We start from the raw sequence: 13,372 nt of genomic DNA, 5'->3' as shown, positions 1-13,372 counted from the left end.
GATGTATTTCGGTATATAAATAAGAGCGACCTCCGCACTATTTTGTGTGTGAATCAATTCTATCTATTTTAGAAATTCTTCATGGTATCAGAGCAAAAGATCTTTGCATAGTCGAGACCTTCCGTTGCGGATAGCGCTAGCATGTCCGGCCTTGATCGGGCGAGTCCGGCCACCCAATTCCATTCAAATTCTTGAAATCCTTGTCTAGCAATCCAATTCAATAGTTTTACCTTTTCTTTTATACTCGTTCTTCCACGACGCTATTTGACCAATTATTATCTCCGCTCACATAAGCTGGTATCCTTAAAGGGAAAAAAAAAAAGACCTCTCTTTAGCCTAATTGGTTGACCTCTCTTCTCGATCACCTCCCTACTCCCTCCAATTTTTTGCCGTTAGGTCTATTGTCTCCCTTTCTTCACTTGCTCCATCCAAAATTACTTCATCTTCTCATTGCTTGGAGTCTTCTCATTCTTAAATTGGTTGGCGTCTACTCCCCTTTTGCCTCGTGGTCATCTTCTCCTTCCTCTTGCTCAACTGTTGCTTTCGTGTCCCCAAACACCACATGCAGCCCATTCTCTCTCTCTCTCTCTCTTCGGTCACTCTCTGGTCGCTTGGTCTCTCGACGAGGTCCTCTCCTCTCGCTCCTTCTGGCCATCCCGAGCTTCAGTCATGACCACGTCATCATGAGCTATCTCTCAATCTCTCCACTATCTATTACTGGCCCTCACAACTTTATTGCTACACTTCAATGTCATCCCTCCTTATCTCTCCCTTTTCGGTCGATGGCTTTCTTCACATCCGCCTCTTGTTAACCGACAGCCCACCTTCTTCTCAACCTCCCATTAGGCTGTTGCAATTGTACCTCAAAGCTTCGTCTTCTGGCATCTACCATGGCGCCCTGTGCCTCGAAGCTGTGGCCATCATCCCTCTTGGCCTTGTTGCTCTTCAAATTGGACCAGTCATATCTAAGTGCAACAATGTCAATTTCTTTTTGGACCATGATGTTTTGTGTCTTTTTTTTTAAATTTTTTTTTGAGTTCAAGCGTTTGTAGGAAGTATTAGGGAGAATCAAATAAGATATTAGAATATTTGATATTATTATAGAGAATCAAATCAGTACTATTTAGGAGATTGTATTTGTGAGGGATCTTATATATTTGTAGAAGTATCTTTCTTCATATGATGTATTTCGCTCTATAAATAAGAGCGGCTTCCGCACTATTTTGTGCATGAGACAATTCTATCAATTTTATCTATTTTAGAAATTTTTTAGGACAAAGGAGCAAGGAGCAGTGAGTATCCGCACTATGCTCAAGCTCAAGATGGAGGGGCCGGGAGTAGAAGCCCAATTCATGGGCTGTGAAACGATCAATTTCAACGGCTTCTCATCCTCCTCGTACTCACGACTGATCAAACCAGGCAATTAGCCGGTAAGAAATTTACATGTGACTCGAGTGTAGTGGAACGAATCTTGGATAAGGGTGCCTCATTACGCATGACGGGAAATTCAAACATATTTAACAAATCCGGTGATTATTAGAGCTTGTTTGGATTATGAGCAATACTCAACTCTGTTCAATCCAATTTGCTACCCGACAAAGTGAGTTTGCGTTATCAAAGCTGTGGGTCCCAATAGCACAACGGTAGGTCAACTTGCTTGAGAAACCATGCTTTTGGGTAGAAGACCGTTCGAAGGCATGCCAAACAAAGAAACGTGAAGCTCCTTCCTCCTTCCAAGCATCGGTAGGGTTCGAAACTTCAACCAAATTGGCTGCAGGAATCTCAAAGTGAGGGCGAAAACTCTCGATTAGTGAGTGGGTTTCGTCAATTCCATCGATTACTCACATCCATTCCGTCAATTCTGTCAATTTCATAGACTGTGCGTCTGTGACGAGCAACGGGCAAAGGAGCTGCGCTTTACAATGAAAAGGGGATATTGTCAGGAGTTATTCGCGGAGAATTGTGCTCTAGCACGCAATGTCAGATCTCCCGAATAATGCAAAATCGTAGGGGCCCCCTCCAAGTGCTCTGTTCTTGGCTCAATTTCCCCCTTTAAGAAGTGGTGGACGTGGATTTGGGAGAAGCATCCGCATTAGAGGTATGTTCCGTCGGCCTCTGTCTCCATTTGTGCTTCTCGTTTGAAGATTTCCCTTTGTTTTTCTTCATTGGTTGCTCATTGAAAGCTCAGTTGATGCTGTGAGATGAATATTGCAGCTATGCCCTGAAAGTTCATTGAAAGCTCAGTTTCCTTTTGTTTTTGTTACGAGTGTGATTGCTTTTGTTCTCTGGTGTTATACAACTTGCTAAAACCATTTGAGCTGTTTAGGGATTATTTTCTTGCGAAAAACAACAACGTTTTTCCTTGTTTGAGAACCTACTGCTGCTCATTGTTTTTTCCAAACATAGTCTTATGGATTTAACCGAGACGGGAGTCGCCATTTGTTTGTTTCTGCATTGTCTTTCGGCTGCGAAGTTTTGTTTGTCTGTCATTAATTTTGTTTTGCCTGTTATTTGTGGAAGTTCTGCTCCACCAACTGCATGCATCATGGCTCCAAAAGGGGAAAATATCATCGACTGGAGTGATGAAATGGAGTTAGCTTTCCTAAACGTAATGCTTGAGAAACTGAGAAGAACACACACTACAACATGGAAAACCAGTACTTGGAAGGAGATCACAGTTGAAATGATCAATCTATTTCTCGATAAGCAACTGTGTTTGCAGAAGGTAAAGGACAAGCATCAAAGAATGAAGACAAATTTCACTCGATTTTTTGAAATAGTCAGGCATAGAGGCATCGAGTGGGATGCAGCACAAACACCATCACAGCCGACCCAGATGTTTGTGATATGTTTATAAAGGTACATGCTCGTTATTTTTTTGTTCGGCTTCTATTGTTGTTTTGAATGAATTGTCACTGATCTCTTTTGACCAATGTTGTACTTCTTCGTACAGAAGAACAGGGCGTACAAGACTTTCCGAAGCAAAAGCAGCAAGCACTACGATTTGCAGAAGCAACTGTTTAGTTCTTCAGTGGCTACCGGTGCTCTTCACATATCCTCGACCGATCCACCTCCAACTTTAGAAGAAGAACGCCGGTTAAATGAGGAATTCTTATCTAGGGGGAAGGGAAAGCAAAAACATGTCAATCTCGAAAAAGGCTCCGACGAGAGTGACGACCCCATCCATATTGCAGAGCCCATTCTAACCGAGTCTCGATGTCGAGTGCCGAAAAGAGCTCAAAGCAAGAGCTCATAAATGCAAAAGTGCATGGACATAATTAGGGAGAGTTTCACGAAGAAGCCATAGGAGACCCCACCGTCAGCAAAGAGAAGCAAGTCGGTATCGAGCCTTGAGAAACCTGAGAAGAATAGCATCAAGGAAGCCCTCGAGGAGTTGGCAAAATTGGAATCGAGAATCCCTCACCCCTTGTTTGTGAAAGCCGGGCATAACACTCCTTGATCCGGGAGTGCGGAGGCTTTTCATGTGGTTCAAGGAGGAGTCACGAATGGAGTGGATATTGGAGCTTCCTCATCCTTGAAGAATCCGTGATCACATCTTACATTTTTTTTTCCCGGAAAACAACGTTGTTTTTTTGTTTGTTCTGACTGAACTCGTACTGCTCATGTTTGTTCTGTGTGTTTGCTTATGCTGATGATTTTTTATTTTATGTGTGTGTTGCATGTTATTGTGTTATGATTATAATTGAGGTGTTTCACTGTTAACGATATATTCATGAACTTATTTCCACAGTTATAGGCAATCATTTGGCAAATAGTATGTCTCGTAATGGCACGTCTTCAAGCAATGACAATAACTCTAGAGACGACGAGAATGAATGTAGGCAATGTATATTCTACTCCTTGATGATGCAATTTGATCAGATGGAAGATCTCGTTCCACGGAACATGCCGTGTAGAAATTCAGCACTTCAAGGATGACAGTACATTGTTGAAGTATTAGGGAGTGACGTTCAGTGCTTTGAAAGCTTAAGAATGGAACCATATGTGTTTGGAAATCTATGCGATACACTGCGGTTGCGCTGTGGCATCACATATACTAGTAAAGTATTATCGTAGAAGAGCAAGTCGGCATGTTCTTGTTGGTTATTTCACACAATATGCGATTTTCAATGGTGGTGGAAAGGTTTCAGCATTCGAAGGAAACGGTTTCACGAGTTATCAAAAAAATTGCACGCGGAATACAAGAATTATCTGCCGATTTTATAACACCGCGGAATGTTATTGTCCAGTCAGAAATTGAAAATGATGAAAGGTGACGCTTCTTTAGGGTATGTTATCTCCTAATTTCATACTGTATAGAACTATTTTTGGTATACTATGTGAGGTAGATATAATTATATGTTTTTCATGCAGCATTGTATTGGAGCTATTGATAGAACCCATGTCGCTACATGCGTGCCACAGGCGAACATAGTACCTTAACGCGATTGTAATGTCGATATATCATAAAATGTATTGTCTGTTTGTTCACACGACATGATGTTTACATACGTAATGATGGGTTGGGAGGGTTCCGCACAAGATTCAAGAATATTTACCGAAGCTACGTCAGTGGAACGCTTTCCAGCATCGCGTGGTCGTGAGTATTTGCTTATACATTTGCAATTTTCTATGAAATTGCAAGCCTAAATTAGTTAACTTTAATTTTCCTTTTGTTCTTTGCAGGACAATATTATGTTGTTAATGTAGGGTTTTCAAATATACCGGGATATTTGGCTCCATATAAGGGAGAACGGTATCACCAGAGCGATTTTCCTCGGCATAATCCGCCAACAACGGAAAAAGAGCTATTCAACCAGCGCAATGTGTCAGTGTGTAATGTCATTGAACGTTGCTTCGGTATTTCGAAAAAGAGATTCGCCATACTGAGTTTAATGATGAACTTCATACCCTACACACAAGGACAACTTGTCCTTGCTTGTTTTGTTTTGCATAATTTTATACGCCGTAATAATTATTATGACAGATTATTTCTGGAGTACGACGGTGTGTGGGCGTATTACGATGAATTTCGCAATCCGCCACTACAAGAAGGAGATAGAGTAGATGTAGATATGAATAGCGCCGAAATGAACGATGTACGCGACCGTATCGCTACTCGATTATGGCTTGTAGAGAGAGGAAGGCGATGACATGTACTTAGGTGTTGTATTAGACATTATCTTAATTATTATGATGATGTGATAATGATAGTGTAAGCATTATACTAAATGAAATGAATATACCGGGGGGGTCTTTGTTTGTTTGATTAATAATGAGGCCCACTCTCAAGCATTATATTAAATGAAATGAATATAATGGGAGTCTTTGTTTGTTTGACTAATAACGGGGCCCACCTCAAGCTTGTTTAAATATATTTTTATCTTTTTCTGTAATTGAGTTGAGTTGAGTTGAATATTGTTTAAAATCCAAACACACCCTAATGAACCCTATGTGATTCAACTGCATAATGACGCTTTTCTCAAATTATTGCTTGGTGCAGGACCTATCCTCGAGAGGCTGGTTTTGGTTGGTCCACTACTATAAGCGAGCAGCACTCATCATTTTCAGGACAGCGAATAAAATGGTGGATTATGAAACATGGCATGTCGGCTCGGCATCCATCACGGCGGGTCTATTCCCTGTTGGTGATCTCTATCACCGTGCAAAACAAACACGTCTGCCGTTCCCATTAGCATAAGCCAAACGATGTTTTGACTTGAGACTTCATAAAGCAATAGAGAAATCCCACACCGGCTACAAATTTCATGGCATTAGATGAGACATGGGTTCCACCGTCTAAAAGACTAAGAAATTTGAGACAATAAAAAATGAGAGATACGGATCTTATAAAAAGAGTAGCAATCCTACAAAATAAGAAATATAATATCAACATAATTCGATATTATTTCCCCTTCCTCTTTTTGACCGATCTTGTTTTCGCCTATTGGGACTTCGGGCTTAACGCGAGATATCTCCATCATAAATAATAATCATTTTAGTGGAAGTTATGGAAAAATTAGACATAAGAAGCGGTGAATGAGAAGTCCCCAATTTAAATTTTTGGACAAATAGCATACAACGCTGAATGTCTCAGCATTGTATATTATATAGAGACGTGTATGTCACGAATAAGGCCTTGGCCAGGGAAGCTATATAATTGGATATCAACCTAAATTTTGGCAAACTAGAAAGTAGATTGGTGGATTTGGTACTGATTTGGGTGAGACTTTGGCTTGTGAGGCATATGATAGTAATAGGCCCCGAATTCGGATATCAAGTCCAAGATCGACTTTTAAATCTCTAGAAGGTTAGTATCAAGACTCATTTAGAGGATTAATAGGTGGCTTACAGGTCTAAAACGGTATAGGAGTGACTCCATCCCATCCAAGTCCCAAGCATCACGGATTAAGCTAACCTATCACTCTTGGCAAATCCTTGTCCTTCCAGTCCCTTCGCCTATCGTATTCCTCACACCTTCTCGAAGGAGACCTTCATAGAGGATTCTTGACGCGGTGTGGATCACGATTTCTCATGCCTAAATATAAATTTAGACTCGATAGGACGTCTAAACCCCGAGGAATAACACCCAAAAGAGTTATGATAGAAGAGAAAATTCTCAACTTAGTCAACGAAATATATTGATCCTTATTATTCGTCTATGGCTTTAGGCCTACAAAACTTAAATAAAAATCCTAACATTACTAATTATAGGAAATTAAATCCTAAAGAGAACAATAAATCAGCTTCAATAGTCAAATCCTAAATATTCAAAATATCTTCTAATTATTTTCTTATGTAAATAAAATATACTAGCATGATATTCCTAACTTATGGATCAAGAAATCTCATATTTCTTTTCTACCTGACCAGAATTTTTCTTAGCTATAACCAAGCCTATTTAGACTTGGACTTCTTGAAGTCTATTCAATAAGAAAATCCTCCGCGTCATTCTCATCGACTTCTGTAAAGCTCGGCCTCGAGCTTTTGAGATTCTACGGATGTTGTAGTCAACATGAGGTTGAATTACTCATACTGTTGGATCTTCAATCGCTATAGCTTGGAATTCAGTATATAGAAGGTTTGATATTGGTGTGACATCTTTGGGATCTTCTCATTTAAAGATAATTTCTTCATGAGCAAAATAGACAATTTTTTCTAATTTTGGAACTTTCTCTACCTTGGTCTCCATTTCTTCTTCCTTTATGGGATTGTCGACATTCTTGCTCAGTTCCTTGATCTACTCCTAGTTGTAGTTGGTTGGAGTCAGTCTCTCGTCCATTCTTAGAGACTTCCGTTTTTGCAACATCACTCTTTTTGGGGGCTTCCTCCGCAATCGACAGGTTAATATTTGTCTTATCACTAGAATTCGTATTTTTCTTTTCATGGTGAAGTTGATACAAATACTCATTGTATTCCATGGAAAGAATCCTTCCTTTAGTAATTGCTTCTACGCCACTATGTGAATACTAGTTCTTTCCCATCTTGAATATTACCTTATTGTAATCTTTCCCACCAAGTAATTATGTCTCTCAAGCGATAAACCACCATGTCAACTCGACTTCCATTATCTGGGATGTCATAGAAATCAAAGAATCAATCCATATCAAAGGTCCTCTCGAGAAACTCCTCGTCATAAATGATTCCATTGAAACTAGGAAATCTTCGAGGATGGTGATCTCCGGATCCCATAGATATCTACTACTTCCCATATAATCCACATCTCGATTGCATCTTGCATCTTGATATGGATCATCATAAACTTGGAGTGTACGATTGACCGGAATGCATCAAAAGTTAGGAGGCTCATGAGGAATAACTCGATATGCGCCAACCAATACCTTCCTCATTCCAATCGGTGCCTGTCTTGAAAGCATCTAGCCTCTTGACCTTTTCCTCAATGAAAAAGAACGTTGCCTCCTAATTAAGTGATCAGAAATCATACACTCTTATGCTCCATATTAAATAGATAGTTGACATCCTTATGAATCCTCCAAGTTCTTGCAAACCTCTGTACAAACATCTCCTGAAGCTGCTGAAAATCATTTATAAATCCAGTGGGTATAGAGTGGAATTAGTTGGCGGCCACCGTGGTGTGTACCACAGAAGAGCATGCACTTATCCTTTCATCTGAGGTCCTCCCAAGCAAATAGTAAAATGCCTCTCACTGTATAAACACGATATTTAAACGGAATCGATAAAACGGCAACGGCAGGGGAAACGAAAATGCCCAAAAAACATGGGGAATGATTAGTATTGAAGAGGAGGAGGCTGTCTTTAGGCTTGAGAGAGCCAAAGAGGCTCTCGGCCCCCTACAAGGCGACCGAGAGACCTCCCTGGCTTCCTCAAGTCGGGACGGTCTCCTTAGTTTGATCCTAACTTCTTCCCATCATGCTTATACATAATATATCGTAAAATGAAAATATAAGCAAGCTAACAACGTTACTAAACAAAACATGTACTAAGTCGGTCGGGGATCGCCTTATCTCCCCATAAGGCTTGAAAATTAAAATTCCTAGCTCCTCTTGGGAGAGTGTTATACCTATGCCTCGGGACATGAGAAGGAGTTTGGTGAAGATACAAGAGGGTTGGCTAACTCGACTGGAGGGAGAAGACCTGAGAGGGAAAAAAAAACCCAAGAAAGGAGTTTGGCAAAGGGGGGATTAGGCGCGGCTGTAGGAGGCCTTGCACGGTGGCCCAGGGCTGTTGAGAAGTCTCTAAGCACAACTGGAGGTGGTGCCCTACATGCTGGTCCTTGCACATACTCGCCTGAAAAGGAAACCAAAAGGAAAAAAAGAAGACAACCTAGAGGAAGAAGGGAACTAGAGGTGGCTGCACAAGGCTGAAGGGCTCTTGGCCCGTGACCACCTTGTTACGAGAAAGATAGAGGACCGCAGGTCACTCTTCCGCGGTAGAGGGCACGACTCACCTTAGTCGTGGAAGTCGGGAGCTCACTGGGAAACCAATGAAACTTGAAGAGCTTATTCTGGACAGTGCGGGAACAGCACAATGCAAACTTCAAATGGAGAAAATAACCTCACCAATGGACTCGGGAGGTTGAAAACAAGGGAGTATGTAGTTTGTTTGAAATTCGGGAAGTGGTCACCAGAAAATCGAGTGATTTTTCGACTAAAAATGACCGGTTTTGGCCTGCCGGAGGTTGTTGCTGTGCTTGGCCGAACTAGGGTAATTGGGAGAGCTTAAGATGATTGTAGAGAGCTAAAGGCTTAGAGAGAGAATGGATGGTGAGTAGTGATAAGTTGTCTTGCAATTAGACATATATAGAGATGTTAATGATGCAAATTAATGAAGATTAGTGGAATTAAGAGAGATTAGAAAATGGCCGACCATGAATAAAGAAATAGGAAATAGGGGACTAGATACACATTTTAAGGAACGTTGAAGAATAAATATACGTGAAATGTACTTATAATATAAAATATGGGGCAATTTGCAAATAAAAAATAGTTTGGGGGTGAGTGGCCATGGATGAGAGGGAGTGGGGCCCAGGGGTTGACTTAGTGAGCTGGGGAAGTTCGGGTCTCGATCAGTTGCGCATTCGAGTATTGTGACCTAAATGGATGACGCATTGTTGATGTATGCGAAGAGAGGATTCCGATGAGCCCCAATATCGATATGTTTTGCTTAGTGCCATGACTTGGTGGCTTGGAGGCTTGAGAGTCAATTTGCTCGATTCGAGGAATATGAGCAAAGTTAACTATTTCTGTCGACCTTTCGTGTATCTGCGTTCTGCACTAGTTGTTTTGATATGCTTTGTCACTGGGGTGGAACAGTTGACCCCGTAGCCTCCGTCACAAATAGAGAGCCAGAGACGTCTCAGGAATTTGCAGTCAAACTTCTCTAATTGTTTCCTAAGTGTCTCAATGTGCCCGGAGATTGCTATATTCTCCATTCGTCGAAAACGAATCTCGAAAATTTGTCGGGTGACGTTTGAGACCTTTTCGGAGTCACTCAGGAAACCTGATTGATTAGTGCAAACCGATCTAGAATGAGCTCCCCATCCCTCAAAGTTATTGTGATTGGCCTGGCTAGACTCCGGGCGTTAACATTTCGCCAAATGGGCTCCCAATGCTAGAATCCCGTTGAAACAGGCCTTTTTTCCACTCGAGATACACTCGGGAGACTAGAACGATTTGTGCAGTGTGATCTAACATGACCTTTATGGTCCTTGAGGTCCTTGGGATTGGCCGGGCCTAATTTCAGGTATTGACATTTCGCCAAATAGGTGGTTCAAGATTCTCGCTGAAAGGTGTCTTTTTTCTTGTTCGGGAGTCACTCGGGAGACTTGAATGATTTCCAGAGCACAATCTAAACCTGCTCCATGGTTCTGAGAACCCCTAGATATAGTCAAGGCTGTCCTCGGGTGCTCTCGATTCGTCTGCTGAGTCGGTGTCTCGGGAATCCCACTGGAAGGCAACGCTTGCGATTATTTGGGAGTATCCCGGCTCAAGCAGATGATTTACGAAATGTGCTCGTAAGTGATATTCATCAGTTTAGCAACATGAGGGATTTTTATACCCCGTTTGGTTTTTTAGAATAGAATTTTAAAATTTCAACTCAACTTTAACTCAATTTATTATACAACAAAAACTTACTTTTCAAAGTCAAAAAGTGGGCACCCCAGTATAATCTAACATCTACTCCATCCCCTCATTTGCATGTTATCGCTTCCTCTTGTTTATGCATGTCATATTTGATTTGCTATACGGCAAGCACGATTCATAACCATCATTGGCAGCTTCGACATGTAATTTGACCAAGCACTGGTGGAACCATAGACATAAGACTCCTTGGCGCAAACACGGAGAAGCTGTGAATAGCGCTCAACAGAAGCAAAATTGCTCACTTGCACAACACAGAACAAAGAACAACATAAAATAACACATCTATAGAGCAGCAGTTCAGTTCAACCAGTACAGGGAAGCACTATCAATAACCTTAACCGCCAGATTGGAGATGTAATTCGATGGAGCAACATGAAATTGGATGGAGAAATTACCTCTTGATTTGGATATGGAAGTGGGAAATCAAAATAGGATGCAGAAAAGATACAGGGGCGGGGGGCTGGCTTCACACGTAGCTGCCTTTCAAACCTGCAAGGAAGATTGGAAAATACGGGCAGGAACAAGAGAAAGAGGTGAGAAACTGGGAGGAGAAGCAGAGGAACAAATGTCGACAAGTAGAAGGATGAAAGGGAGGGTCGGGTGCAGGTTTGCGTAGATGTGAGTGAAGGAAGAATGGAGATGACGGGCAGGAGGACAAGGGAATCATGACCTGAACCAGGGAGATAGGGGGATGACAAGCAGAGCAGGAAGCTTGTCGAGCGGGGGGGGGGGGGGGGGGGGGGGGGGGGGGGGGGAGTGGTTTGTGGTTGAGCTTGAGCTACCAGTCAATGGTAGAAAGAATGGGGAGGAAGAAAGGATGGGGACGAAAAGGGGGTCTCGCCTGTGAGAAAAAAATGGGAAAATGGATTTTGTCTGTTAGCAAAAATGGGATTTAGTTGAAATTTTCAAAACTCAACTCACAAACCAAACAAAGCATAGAATCCCATATTAGATACCTTCTGATAGCCCGATGAATCGGTGGTGAATAGTGCTGTAGGAGCTGATTTTTGCTAACCCAAGATTAGGCGATGTCTGGCCTCACCGGCTTCTCTCAGTGATCTGTGTGGGAACCCTGGGACCTCCTAAATTGTCATGCTCCGGAGTCGTTTGGTTGACCATGTTGACCTAGTTTTGAATAGTAACCCGAGATTTGTTGGGTCTTATTTTGCTATAGTTCCAAGGTTGTAGTCATGATTTCTGTTGACGTCCTCTCCTAGAGTTAGTGGACCAAAACGAAGTGCTGACGCACTGTCAAACAACTATTGAAAATATCCAAATGAATGCAACACTGTGCAGACGATTTAGACAAATTAGAGTGACAATGTCAAGTTACGTTACTGCCTAATAGCTATTGAGACACAAGATAAGGAAAATGAAAACTGTCAAGTAGTACAATATCAGATTACTCTGGAAGGGATATCATTCACTCGGAAATAATAAATGTTAACATCTATAAGACTTCCATTGGAGAGAATAAATGAAGACATTATGAAATGATATTTGAATGTTATATTGAGGTGTGAAAATTACCAAATCAACATCCATCGATGCGAACAGTAACATCTGTCAATTGATCCTCTAGGGAGCGTTTTCATCAAATCATCAAATAGATGCTGTAACTTGTCACCTCATGTGGAAGTGCCCAAGGAGTGATTCTTAGTTGCAAACTCTAACTCAATCTTCACAACTATGCCATCCCTTCAATTTTCGGCTCAAGTTACCTCCTAATTGCACAAGAAACTATGAATTCAGCAGTTTAGTTTGTACAAGCCTTAAAACTCATTACATGTTAGACGTAGATTTTTCAGCGGGAAGAAACCGAAAATGATGAGATCATAGCTTAATTAGAATCATCATAAGTCAACAGGAAGCTAGAAAAAGGGCCTCCGAAAGCGGCCAAATTGTGCAGGCATTTTCACGATCAGTTTGTAGGCGCAAGAGCAAGGATAATATTCAGAAGACCAGTAAAAGGAAAGGAACACCAGAGACAGAGTATAAGCGAGGGGCATTTGCAGATTGAGATATATGATAAACCTCAAGCGAGAGAGGAGCAGGGGAACGTACACCAAGTGAGCGTGATTAAAAAGGCACAAGGCTGCATAGTGGTATGTATCCATTTGGAAATCCGAGCAAAGGAGGGGTTGAGGCCCTGAGAGTTGTAATTGTGGAAAGCAAGTGGTGGGGGTGTGGGAAGAAGGCGCAGGAATCCTGGAGGGAGATGGAGGTCGCTGATAGGCGTGAAATTGAAGCGGTCAGGCGGGGCGGATGGTGGTGGCAGACGGGAGCAAGCGCAACAGAGCAAAGAGTTGTCTGCGTATGTGTGAAAGAGATGACAAGGGAAGGGAAGGGGTAATTTTGGGAACGGCAGTTGAATTGGAGCGGTTGTGCGGTGCGGGTGGCAGTCCCAGGAGGATAACGGGCAGATCTGATGGGGAATGGCGGGAGATGTTTGAGAGGGTGCGCGCACCAAAGAACAATATGGGGGAAGGGTAGTTTAGGAATTTTCATAATATGGGATTACCCTCACATTTTTTATTATAGGGAGATTATTTAAAATTCGACATCACATTTGAAATATCCATTAAACTCTATATATATATATATATATTTATAAAAAAATTAAAACCATTCAAATATTAGTGCATATAATAATAAATTAAGGATAACTCAAAGTGACTTATAATACCATATATGAATAAAAAAAATTGTTAATACTAAGAAAACATATTTCATTTTATTGAAAATCA

The 13,372-nt window shown here is 41.5% G+C and overlaps 1 long non-coding RNA gene across 4 annotated transcripts; it reads right to left on the bottom strand.

Moving 5' to 3' along the window:
* Positions 1 to 10,548: 10,548 nt before the first annotated feature.
* LOC116215727 lies at positions 10,549 to 13,091 on the bottom strand. 4 transcript variants are annotated; one of them, XR_004158545.1, is made up of 4 exons: positions 12,690 to 13,091; positions 12,156 to 12,365; positions 11,582 to 11,838; positions 10,549 to 11,114 (listed from the first exon to the last, which is right to left on the bottom strand). It is a non-coding gene; the product is annotated as an uncharacterized LOC116215727 (long non-coding RNA). The 4 variants fall into 4 exon arrangements; XR_004158544.1 differs by having other exon boundaries at positions 12,156 to 12,349; positions 12,690 to 13,088; XR_004158546.1 differs by lacking the exon at positions 12,156 to 12,365 and having other exon boundaries at positions 12,690 to 13,088.
* Between the last annotated feature and the right edge of the window lie 281 nt (positions 13,092 to 13,372).

The sequence above is a fragment of the Punica granatum genome, chromosome 7 (assembly GCF_007655135.1).
Source record: "Punica granatum isolate Tunisia-2019 chromosome 7, ASM765513v2, whole genome shotgun sequence".
In the NCBI taxonomy this organism is placed as follows: domain Eukaryota; kingdom Viridiplantae; phylum Streptophyta; class Magnoliopsida; order Myrtales; family Lythraceae; genus Punica; species Punica granatum.
Note: the sequence above shows the minus strand (reverse complement) of the source record. Positions and strands in the feature narration are given on the sequence as shown.